The 8,497-nt window shown below is 34.7% G+C and overlaps 1 long non-coding RNA gene across 1 annotated transcript; it reads right to left on the bottom strand.

Annotated features, from left to right (window-relative positions):
* Window positions 1-4,178: 4,178 nt before the first annotated feature.
* LOC126949378 (uncharacterized) lies at window positions 4,179-4,885 on the bottom strand. The gene is made up of 2 exons (XR_007723691.1): window positions 4,559-4,885; window positions 4,179-4,389 (listed from the first exon to the last, which is right to left on the bottom strand). It is a non-coding gene; the product is annotated as an uncharacterized LOC126949378 (long non-coding RNA).
* Between the last annotated feature and the right edge of the window lie 3,612 nt (window positions 4,886-8,497).

The raw sequence follows: 8,497 nt of genomic DNA, 5'->3' as shown, positions 1-8,497 counted from the left end.
CTAAAGGTAACAGATGTTTGGCTGTTTAATAGATTTTAAAAAGTATACCAATTAAGACCTTTTCTTGTCATAACTCTTTCTTTCCAGATTATTTCAGTAGAGGCTAGGAGACCCCAAATCCTGTTCTACTCTGCTCACTGGCTGGGGAACTTGCATGTCAACAATGGGGTTGTGAAGTGGGTTCACAATAAGGCAGTGAGGTGGGTTCCTTCCCCTGTAAGTAATTAGCTCACCTGTTCTCATCATCCACACTACTTGACCAAATAAGAATACACCAGTTTAGACCACAGATGGCTGACCCCCAACTCCAAAGTTTCTGATTGGGCAGGTCTGAAACGGGGCTCAAGAGCACATTCCCAGCTGATGCTTCTGCAGCTGCTCTGGATTTTACCCTTGGAGAACCATATGGGACTTATGGGCATTCATGACACAAGCAAGCTTGTTGCATAATATTTCAAGAGATACCAATCAGTAGTTTTATTCCCATGTCACATAATGAATAATGAAAATGAAATGATATAGCCGTCTAAGAATTGTCAAACCCTGCATTCAAATTTCTCTTCTTTTTATTTTTTTTAATCCAAGACTTGTAATCTTTGACAGTTTTCTTCTTTTTTTTTAACTGTAGTGCCTTGATATGTTACTCAATAAGTACAGTTACTGATTTTATTTTAATGAGGAAGTGAGAGGAAAGGAAATCTTTCATACTGTTAATCTAGCTATTAGAAACAGAACTTCTTTTTTTAACAACAGATGGTGATCAAGCTTACACAAAATTTTGCAGGCATTTATTTAGTTCTTATGCCAAATGAGTTCAAGAAATCATTGTCTAGCAAAGATTTCAAATCGTAAGTTCTTCTTCATCATAGCTGATAAAATCCAGAGGTAAATAAATTAGGGTTCCAATTCCTTCTTCTCTAAACCCCACCTTGGGCAGGGTTATAAGGAAAATTGCCAGCTAACCAGCATTGTTATTTTTAAACAGCTAACATCATTATTACATATATATGTACACGCATTCTCAGTGCTCATTCTGTAAGTATTAACTAGTCTGTAGAAGGCTGCATTAGCACAGATTTACTCATCTTTCTGAAGAATAGTATTTTTCAAAGCTCTTAATAGCTTGGTTTCTTATCTCAAAGCAATAATGATCATGTCATAATTTCTACTAATTAATCCAAATTCGATGCATAGTAATTTAAATATCTTCTCTGTCATTCTACCAACATCATCCATCATGCATAAACACACACATACACACACACACACACACACATGTACATACACAGCATTTTAAAGTAATTTCTAGATTAAGCTTTCATACACTTAGAAAGCAATAGCCCCATGGCCTTCTCATTTCTAAAATGCATTCAATGGCTTTAGTTTTTCTGTGAAAATCATTTTCCTAACAGTATAAGTCCCATTATTTCTTGAGCCTCTTATGGATTTTGTTTGTCAGTTTTCAACGGATGCATCTTGCTGGGCATGCTCACTAGAAATTTAAAATAAGATTAATTTTAAGAAGTATCATTGGAAAGTTAAATTTTCTATATAAAAAATATTTTTTTCTGTAGATTTCTGTTCGAGATAGGGCAATTCTAGGTCGTCTAATATATAAACTCCCAAACATTAGTGAGTTACACAATAGAAGCTCACTTCTTTCCCATGAGACAGTCCACTATTGGTGTTCTTGCAGAACCAAATTCCCACATGGCGATTCACAGACCCCACCCCTCAGTCCCCCACAACTCTTTCTAATAAGTCGCTCGATCTTCCCCCGGGGCAGCAGTAATCCAGCACCACCAAAAATCTTCAAGACTCTTTTAGTGATTTCATGAGGTAATTTTTGTAATAATACTGAAATGTTATCTGTCTTTTTTATTCTCACCCCCAATGAGTTAACTGTCACATTCTCCAGAACTCTATGTGTGATAACATAGTCACTTGAATGAAGAATTAAGAAAGACAGTAATCCGATTTTCAAAATGTAAAACAATGTCAGTTTTCTATTTTTATGAAATATAGTTATTCCTCATAAAAATGCATTATGTTTACATAATGGGTATTTGTTTTATGATAAATGTGTTAAAATACTTTTTTAAGAATTTCTCAATTGTCATTTTGAATACCATAAGTACTGATGGATTATAATCCAGAAATAAAAAAGCTCTTGAGATCTTCAGTATTCTTTAAGGGTGTAATGGGTTCTTGAGACCAAAAATTTTGACAGCTGCTATGAGACGGTAATAGACATTTTCTTTTCTGGTTGTGTTAAAGGAAAGAGAGTGGGGAAGATATAACCACATCTTAAGCTCCTGGCATAAAAGTGGAATATATCAATTCTGATGCTATCCATTGGTAAGAACTAGCATGTGGCCCATGGTAAAGAAGGGCGAAGGCTCTAGGAAACAAAAGCCCTATCAGGCAGCCTCTCCAGAGCCACAGTTTGACGCTCTGGCATGAGGAGCACAAATCTTTGGTAGACAGACAACTGTCAATTCCATAATGTTCAATATAACCGTAATTATTCTCTTGGAAAGATATTTAAATTATTTGGAAGAAAATTCCTGAGTTGAGTTTTCTGTATGCCCCCTTATAAGGTAGATGAATCCTTCTTCTTTGAATAACATAGCCATTTTCCAAAAGCAAGATGAGCAAGCCCAACAAAATGAGTAAAAATTATTCAGGTCCTTAAAGAGGTAGATCTATCACACTGTGCAGCGTTTACCATAGAAAGTTGTACAGGTTGTACATTGAATAAAGTTGACAGCCACAGAGCTCCTTGGAAGCTGAAGTCCAGCCAGCTCTTCTTAGCAAACTATTCACCCTAGTACTTGCCTGTTGCACCCCCAAAAGAGGCACATTTTATTTTTTTAAGAAAAACCCAAATTTACTTAATGGTATACTTTTATGTAATTTGCACAAAGACATCATACAGGCCGTCAGCAGCTCTGTCTGTTGACTCTATGAAGACAGACATTTTAAATGTCTTATTGTTCTATTTCAGGACCTAAATTAGTTCCTGATGCATAGTAAAAACTCAATAGATATTTGTTGAATAAATACACAAAAGCATTGAGCCATGGATCAATATGTAACCAGAAAGATTCTTATAATGGCATAGTTTAAAACTCTGTCATTGACCTGGAGACTAGTCAACATTTTTATTAAAGTCTTAGCTACAGAAAAGAAATAATAGGCCAGGTGCGGTGGCTCACATCTGTTATTCCAGCACATTGGGAGGCCAAGGCAGGTGGATCACGAGGTCAGAAGATCCAGACCATCCTGGTGAACACGGTGAAACCCCGTCTCTACTAAAAATACAAAAAATTAGTTGAGCGTGCTGGCGGCGCCTGTGGTCCCAGCTACTCGGGAGGCTGAGTCAGGAGAATGGCAGGAACCCGGGAGGTGGAGCTTGCAGTGAGCCCAGTTCGTACCACTGCATTGGAGCCTGGACAAGAGAGTGAGACTCTGACTCAAAAAAAAAAAAAAAAAGAAAAAGAAAAAAGAAAAGAAAAAGAAATAATACTGATTAAATTTTCAGCTGACCCACATCTAAAAAAAAAAAAATCAAAGAAATTAATGACAGTATCAAGGTTCAAAAATAAAAATGGCAGGGTAAATAATTAGGGCCCTCACTAAAACAAGTCAACTTAACCAAAATAAATATCTTGCTTGTAGACAAATTAAAAAAATCAATTTTCTAACTGTATGCATAAGAAACCTTGACAAAAATTAGTTTATATTTTTTAAAAGCTTTAAACACTTTTGTTGACTAAAATTATAAAAGTAATTAACAATATGATGCAGTATTAAAAATAGCAAATGATTAATTAACGTATCCAAACTTAAAGTAGATTTATTTGCCATTATACATGTTAAGTATTATATCCAGTTTGATATGTCATACTTTAAAAGCTTAGGTTTTTTCATAAAGACAGAATTTTTCCAGAACAATATTTGGCCTACAGAGACAGAATAAGGGGGGATGCAATTAGCGTTCATTCAATATTTGTCAAGCAAGTGACAATTGTTACCATCTCCCGGGGAGGAGTCCAGTGAGGGGAGAATAGTAAAGAGGATAGCAGTGCCTACCACTGGAGCAGCAGTCATAGAATGTTAACCCACTGCATGGTTTGCAGGTGTTGGGATCTCCAAGAAAGACTCACACGAGTACAGGATGGAATAATACTTTACTATCATATAGAAGAGACAGAGAAAGCCCAGTTTCAACAGTGAGTATCAGTTCAGTTTCTTATGACCAGTGGGTCTCGTCTCACAGTTGACACAGAGATGACCTGCATGCACTCGTCTAGGGCAGCAGGTGAAGGACCTCATTTCCTCCCAACCAGGGAGAGACATAACAGGGGATGCCATGTGATGAACATGCTTAAGCAGAACAAAAGAATACACATCTCTTCTGGAACAGGAAAAATATTCCCAAACAAAGAGATACACCCAGTACAGACTATGAAAGTTATCTATCTTTTTTAAAGAACTGGTTCCAGACCCAAAGCACATTCTTAGCCAACCATACAAGGATTAAAAGACTGCATACCCATGATGGCGTTTCACAGCAATATTTATCTTCAAATATTTGAATAATTGTTGTTGTTGTTGTTTGTTTGTTTGTTGTGTCTTCCAAAAGAAGTCCAATTTTACTTTGAGTCACTCTAGATGGTAGGACCTGAATTTATATTGGAAAGGTAGATGGACACATACTATACCTCAAAATAAGAAAAGGTGTCAAACAATTAAATCTATCAGAAACCAAAATGGACCACATTTAAATAATTGTGCTTTTTCTTCTAGATCACATTCACAAAGATCACAGATATTGGTGCCATGGTGAATAATTGTCCCCTTTATCAGGAAACATAGATGATGTTGAAGATTTCTATCTTGGCCAAGATTCTGTGCTACAGTGTGATTTTAATTGTGTGTGAAGTAACAATAATATTAAATAGAAAATAAAACAAACAGTATCTTCTTCATTTATTGCTATAGCAAAATGTTTACGGATTGGGTCATGTAAACAACTGAGCTCCCATCTCACCAAAAGTTAGAAACTACAAATGTATACATAATTACCCCCCTAATTCTGTCTCTCTGCTCCCCACCTTTCTCTGCTCTCAAGAGCGAAGTGATTTCACCAGTTGTAGAGGTAAGTTCTAACCAATTACTCTGTATCCTTACTTTATCACTCTCATCCATTTCTAACATCAAACTCCATAAAATGTTAGCATATTAATTCACGAGGTCATCCTGCCTATAGAGAGGCCATCCTATCAACAAGGATATCCAAAAGACATATTCATTAAGAGTCTCTTTTTTAACCCACAGCAATATTGACGTTATCTTGTGCAGACATGTTTTATTTTTGTCACTTTTAATGATTATACTAACCTAAATTTTTAAAAAAAATAGTAAGTTTCAGTTTATCTCACTCATTGTATTTATCCCTACATTAAAAGCTGGTTTTCCCCAAAAGTCTACATATTAGGTTTTCTAAACGGTGAGATAACACAATGATATTATGGAAAAAAGTGGATTTAAATTTTCTAATTCATATAAGCTATATACCTACTTGCATATACTATTATAAAATTTGGTGAAAATGCTAGGAATGACACATAGAGTCTATTTTCTATAAAAATTTTTTAGAATACAATAGAAACAACTTGTCTTAATACATTGAATTCAAAGAATTTTTGCATGGAAATAACACAAACAGCATGATTGTCATTTATAAAAGGAAACAAAAGCTTAGAAATTGATGAATACATACATTACAAATTAAAATTTCACTGTGACATTATTTCTTACCCAACAGATTAGCAAAATATTTGAAAATGTACCAAAGTATACTTTGTTCTAGAACAAGGGGAAATAGAAAAATATATTGCAGGTGAACATGCATAAAAGTGGTACAATGGAAACATTTAACAATATCTAGTAAAGTTACAGATGCATTTGGCTTTTGTCCCTGAAAATCTCATATCTAGGAATGTATCCCAAAGATACACTAGAAAAAAAATAAAAAGGTATAGGCACAAAGCTATACATTAAAGGATGGTTTTTGTATAAATGAAAGAGTGGAAACAACCCAAATATCTACCAATATGGGACTTACTTAAGAAATAACGAACGGCAGGCTTCATAAAACAGAGCCCTCTGCTGCTGTAAGAATAACTGAGGAGGCTTCTATATGTTACTATGAAGTGAAATTCTCAGATTTTTCATTATTGGGGGAAAAAAGCAAGATAAATAATAAATGTATTTTGTCACCGTTTAAGAAAGGAAGGAATGTGAATATATATGCCTATATTTGACAAACAATGGAATGAAAAAATGATATGTGTTTTTTTGAATACTTACCTACAGGCAGAGTGAAGGCATAGGATCAATGGTGCAGGGATAGGAGCCAGACATCTTTGAATACACCTGTTTTCATATATTTAAAAAAGCAACCCTCCCAAATAAAAAAGAAAATAAAACAAATAAAACAAATTCTGTAACCTGTTTGTGACACAACTACCCAGAAAGTGGAGAACCTGTAATACATCATTTAGCAGTTTATCCCTGATGTGAGATATGCCAGAGGGGGAAAAAAAATAACTACAAAAATTGTTTTAAAAAATTCTTAAATTGATTTCACCAATCAAATTGTTGGTGAAAATTGGCATGGTCTTTTAGGACTTTTATGGAAGCAATTATGTGATATCTTCGTTCTATCATTGCTGGTATTGCTGTGAACTGGTATTTGCCATGTGGCAGAAAGGAGATTTAAATTAGAGTTGATCAAATAAAAATTCAAGTGGTTTTAAACTGTAATTGGAAGAATCAGTTGAACTCATAGTATATTTAAGCTTTTTTAAAAAGTAACCCTACCTCCACTCACTGAAAAGAGTTAAAATTAATGACCTAAAATTGCCTGTAAGCTAAAAGGAACTAAGGCTCCTTGGAAAAATGGCCTTTCCAGATATGGAGCTGATACATACAAGATGAGACTAGAAGTTTGTACCTCTTAGTAATATAGACATCAAATACCACCTTAGTCATGCCAAAGAGAGTGTCAGTAAATTTGAAGAGGCTTCCATTGGCCAAGGAAGGGACAAGATGGATAATTGCTGCAATGTAGGGAAAATATCAAATATATTTGAAATAATGATTTTGCAATTATATTAAAACACACCAAAAAATCTTATTTGGTTGAACTATACTAGATAACAGACATGTTAGTTTAAAAAATGTTGAGTCAAAGAGAAAATTCAATCATTTATTCATCTTTTCTATGTGCATTTTGCCCAGTAGAAACCAAACAGAGGATGATGGGAATTTTGTATTTCTGGAAATATTACATGCTATAAATGAATAAAGAATTCAAATAATCAAAGTAAATCGATTACTAATAGCTGTCAAATAACAGAAAGAAAGATAAAACTATGTGCCTATTACTTAAAGAACATATCACCACCGATGAAGGAGGTTCAGCAAAAATATACCTGAGTCTGACCAAGCTTCTAAATTCAACCACCAATGAATAGGCTATACACTGACAAGACAAATATGCTAAAAGATACTATGAAGACTCAGTAGGCTAAGTGTGGACTGTGGGAAACTCTAAAGGAAAGATTATAATATTTTTCCAACACACAAACATCAAAGAAAAACAAAGAAAGATGAAAGGAAAATGTCCGTCAAAAGAGAGGTCGGCAGCACATTTCAAAACAAATGCACTGTGAAAACTTTATTTGGATACCTAGTGAATTAAACTATTAAAAATATATTTATGATAAATTGTAAATTAGAATCCTGATTGCTATTTTGTATATTAAGAAATTTTGTCTTAGCTAGATGTGATCATGGTAATGCTTTTTAATTTTTTCAGGAATTTTTAATAGAGATGTATATTGAAGTCCAGATTAAATGTTATTCCAAGGTTATTTAACTCTAACATTGTATGGTCGTCGTAGGTGAGTGTGTTAGCTCAGGTTCCCCAGAAGGAGACCTCGAGTTAAGAATTCACGGGCACATTTTGTTACATGAGTATATGCACTGCTACAAAGAGCAGAACAAGAGTAGGTGAAAAGAAGTAAGATTTTATGCAAAGTCCTACAGAAGGTAGCATTAGCAAAATCCTGCAATGGAAGTCAAGAGTATACACAAATCTTTGAGACTTCCTGATTCAATGCAAAGGAGCTATGCTTCTATACCCTACCTCTGCCAATGGCTGTTTGAGTGCTGCCCAGGGGCTAGTAAATTGCCAAACACTTCTGTCTTGGAAATGAAGGTATGGAGGCACAGAAATAGGAAACTGAAGAATTGACTGAATGCTGCAATCACTTAACGTCGAACAAGATTAGTCAGGAGCTGATACTTTTGGAGACCGGGTGACAGATGGTGGAAACATGGATGTTCTCTCTGTATTGTTCTGTGTACTTTTGAAATTGCTTCATCTCATCCCCTCCTTAAAAAAGCTTTAAATGATAAAAAT

This window comes from Macaca thibetana, chromosome 2 (genome assembly GCF_024542745.1).
Source record: "Macaca thibetana thibetana isolate TM-01 chromosome 2, ASM2454274v1, whole genome shotgun sequence".
Classification (NCBI taxonomy): Eukaryota; Metazoa; Chordata; class Mammalia; order Primates; family Cercopithecidae; genus Macaca; species Macaca thibetana.
Note: the sequence above shows the minus strand (reverse complement) of the source record. Positions and strands in the feature narration are given on the sequence as shown.